Source organism: Centrocercus urophasianus, unplaced genomic scaffold, assembly GCF_019232065.1.
Source record: "Centrocercus urophasianus isolate 14NV4802_14NV808 unplaced genomic scaffold, USGS_Curo_1.0 seq_19, whole genome shotgun sequence".
Lineage (NCBI taxonomy): Eukaryota > Metazoa > Chordata > Aves > Galliformes > Phasianidae > Centrocercus > Centrocercus urophasianus.
In genome coordinates this window covers 19929480-19933974 of record NW_024884744.1, presented here as the reverse complement: position 1 = coordinate 19933974, position 4495 = coordinate 19929480, and positions in this window count along the sequence as shown.

The following is a 4495-nucleotide window of genomic DNA, read 5'->3' as shown; positions in this document are numbered from 1 at the left end:
AACCCAGCTCAAATGCTTACCTGCAGCTTCTGATCAATACTAGCACTAATTGAATAATTGATAACTAATTGAATAGTTTAGCTTAACTAAAACCCATGGTTGCTACTGGGAGTCACATTTTTAACCATCAATTCAGAGAGGAATTCATTTAGGAACAGGACTGCTTTTCCCAGTCATGTTGAGGTATGTGATACATGCTGGAGACACTTTCTGCTCTCCTGTGCAAACAGGGGGATCCTGTTGCCTCTAAATAACGTGCTTGCAAGGACACTAACCCTAACACAGGGTAAATCACAGAATGGCTGAGGTTGGAGGCAGTGAGAGCAGGAGTGGTAGGACAAGAGGTGATGGCTTTGAGTTGTGCCAGGGCAGGGTCAGGTTGGATATTAGGAAGAATTTAATCTCAGGAAGAGCAGTGAGGCACTGCACAGCTGCACAGGAAGGTGGGGAATCACCACGTCTGGAGGCATTCAGAGCTGTGGGGATGTGGCACTGAGGCACACGGGCAGCAGGCAGTTGGAGTTGGACTTGGGGATTTGACGGGTCTTTTCCAACCTGAACGATTCTATGGGGTCGTTGGATCATTGTAGGGCCTGTGCTCCAGATGCTGGCCAGTGCTCTCCTGTTTCTGGGAGAGGGTGCCAACAGGGAGGTGTTTTAGAACAAATATAAGCCTCATGCAGAAGAAAATGATTTTTGTTTTATTTTAATGCAGGGGGAAAATCTCCCTGCCAGCATCCAACTCCCCCTGCCTGTCTGCAGAACGGAGCAGCGAGGGCATTATAAATAATTTATTCTCTGGGCAGGGGGAGGAAGGGAAGAAGAGAGAGTGAGCTTTTAATTAAAATGATATCTTACAGATCAAATAAATATGAATAAGATGCCAGGAACAACTGTACAAATCCCAAACATTCTCTTGTGTTTTAATTATTTGTGTTGATAAAACAAGAGCGCAGGCGTTTTGCTCTGCGTGGAGAGCGAGGAGGCAAAAGGTTATGCTGGCGTTTTTTATGTTCTTTTCGAGGAACAAATGTTTCAGAAGCACAGATCTGACAAACTATAATTCATATCAGGAATTAAATTGGAATTTAGAGAACAATTGTTAATATTTCAGAGTAATTGTTTAAGAAATTATCATTTTCGTATCTGCCTCAAAAATAATTACCCACCACTAATTTTTCTTTTTCAAAGGCTGCTATTTGTTGGAAGAGAGGCAAGATGGGGATTTTTGCTGTGGGCTATTTATGTAGTTCAAATGAGGAGATAAATAGGAAGGGACTTTTATGCTCGTAGGCAAATGAGCCTGACTAATGCACGGCTTCAAGCTTAAAAGCGGGCTCTGCGTTCATTTGAAAATCTGGGCAAGTTCTTATGGATGGGATTTGCAAGTCACAGCAGGAAAGTGGAGAATCAGCCCCTGTGCATGTTAATTAGGGATGGGGCCCTGGAGGAACCCCTGCCACGTGGAGAAACCCTGCACAGGCACAGGGTGCCCACACTGAGGGTCTTCCTCTGCGCATGCGGACCCCAACAGCACAGCCCCACCTCGTCTCTCTTTGTTCCGTGTCCATGGGAATAAGGTAGAATGTTCGTGGGTTATGTGTGTGCTTTTACTGCTGGTTTTACAAACAGCCAGTGCAGCTTCCCAGTCAATGGGATTATGATCTATAAATACACTGCAGTCACTGCGCAGTATAAATGAGGGATACGGTTTTCACTCTCAAAAAGAGTCAGAGAATCATAAAGCTTGGAAAAGACCTCAGATGTCACCCAGTCCAACCACCCGCCAACCACCAATGTTGCCCACGAAATCGTGCTCTTTAGTACCGCATCTAAAGGTTTCTTGAATATCTCCAGGGATGGTGACTCCACCACCTCCATGGGCAGCCCATTCCACTCCTGACTTCTCTTCCAGAGTTCTTTTTCTTAATACCCAATATGAACATCCCCTGGCACAATTTGAGGCCATTGCCTCTCTTCCTATTGCTAGTTACACAGGAGAAGAGGCTGTCCCCCACCTCACCACAACCTCCTTTCAGGGATTTGTAGAGAGAAATAAGGTCTTCCCTGAGCCTCCTCTTCTCCAGATGGAGCAATCCCAGTTCTCTCAGCTGCTCCCTGTAAGACTTGTGCTCCAGACCCCTCACTGGTTTCATTGCCCTTCTCTGGGCACACTTCAGGGCCTTGTAGTCAGGGGCCAAAATGAATGCAGTAGTCAAGATACGGCCTCACCAGTGTCAATACAGTGTTAAAAGAAGAACTGTTGTGTATTTATCACAACCCTGCTATACAATCCTACTGTACAACCCTACTGTACAACCCTACTGTACAACTCTACCGTACAACCCTACTGTGCAACTCTACAACCCTACTGAACAATCCTACCCTACAATATCACCGAACAGCCTTACCATAGTACCATACTGCTTTTGCAAGCAGCCTGCTGTGAGAGGGGAATCGCTAGTTCTGCTCTGTCAGATCATCAGCACACTGATGGGCTCCTGGAATGGAGGATGGATACTTGAGCATTTAGACCATGGGAAAAAAATTGGGTAGAAGGGATCTTGAGCATCATGTTCTGCATCCCATCACCTTGGGTTGGGGTCATCTGTACCATTGCTCTCACAACCTGCCCCTACACTCTCCTCTGCTGCAGTGCTGTGTCCTTCTCTTCCCTTCAAACATTGCTTTCTTCAAAGGAAGAAGACAAACTGTGCTTGTGACAGCACCAGGAAGGGTTCAGCAAGTGACAGTTTCAAGGAATTGCTGTAAACTCCTCTGATCAGAGATTGCATTAAAGAGGGAACTGCTTCCATGAAAACACGTTCAAAAGGAAGACCATTTTTGTTTTCTTTTTTTTTTCTTTTTTTCTTCTTTTTTTTTTTTTTCTGCCAAATGATTAATCCATCTTTGTTAACGCATCCTCAAATGCGTTTTGAAACATCTCGCTTCCTGACGCACGCTTCTTTTTACCAGCTACTCTTTCTCTCAGCAATGCTGATGTTGATGCTAATTTTCAAAATGCAGAAGGAGAAGCAGTATTTTGCACCAAGCCTTCTGGGAAAGGCTATTTCTCCCCACAGAAGCTATTTTTCTCATGAACTTTTTGAACCACCCCAACGCCAAGACACCTTCTGGCTTCCCCAGGAGCTGCCTGCCCCAGATGTCCTCTAGGGCTTAAGTGTCCCTCCAGGTTAGTCCATATGAATGACCCACAAAACTGTCCTGCAGTTTCCTGCAGGAAGATCCAACGGTGGTTGGGTTGTTCACGCTTCTTCCACCCACTTCGTGCAATACCTCCCCCTTCCCTTAGATCTCAAGGACTTCACAGTCTCCTGAAGATGATGGTCTGGAGGCTAACGAGGAATACACTCAACCTTTACAGACACTGTGATTAAAGATTACTGGAGAATGTAGGAGAAGTAAGAAAAAAAAAAAAAAACAGAAAAAACTCCTTTTGGTTTCTTCCTCCCAGCTTGTTGCAAACATCCCAATTACCAAGCAGATCACAGGGGCTCTGCTGGAAGACATTGGTATCCACAAATTAGCAGGCTGCAGCGGGAGCAGTAATTAAGGAGGCTTTGTGTTTGCACGGGTTTGGGGCTGTCACTGCTGTTTGTGTGCTGCCTGGATCCAGGGTCCCCTTGCACACCCGGGCTCTGAGAGCCTGCTGTGTGATGTGGCAGTTTGCGTCAGTTCTGCCATGCTTCTTAAATAATTGCTGTGTTTTAGGAATTAATTATAGTGATTGCAGAGGCAAAGGGACAAAACGCAGCCAAGTGGCAGTGGCTCGTGGGGACGTGGGTAAAGCACCACTGCCTGTGGGCAGGAAGCATCGTAGGAAATAGGAAAACATCCTTTTCCCCCATGTCTCCAGGTGGAAAAGGGAAGACACAGGCAGCAGGCCACCTGCTGGATGGGGCAATTGGGAAGATGTGGAGAACCAACAGGCACCATCTGCTACTGGAGCAGAGCTGCTCGGGTCTGTGCTCTGCTTTCAGTGGATCAGGGCATGGGATTTGCAGTACCACAAGATTTGTAGCACAGATCTGTTTGCAGCAGATGCCTCTGCCAAGAAGTTTCCCCCTATTATGAAGCCAGTATTATTCTATTCTTAATTTAAACCTACATTACTTGTTATGCAATTGTGTAGAGACGTTAAAAAAATCTCCTTTTCATGTTGTTTATCATCTCTAAATATCAAAGCTAACAGCCTGAGTTTCCTCTGCTCTTTACAGACTGCCTCATAAATCACCACTGACTGCTGGGATCGCTTTGGCCTCTCTTCCCCATCGTCCTACCTGCAGAAATGGGCTGCACATTTCCACGTGGATCGGGTCTGAATTGGCTGTCTGAACCCAGAGATTAAAGAAACAGCAACCTCTCTCTCTCCTACAACTCATTTGTTTCACAAAGGCTAAAAATGGCATCACCTAATACAGTGCAATAATCTTTCCCCTTCCCTTTCCCTTTCCCTTTCCCTTTCCCTTTCCCT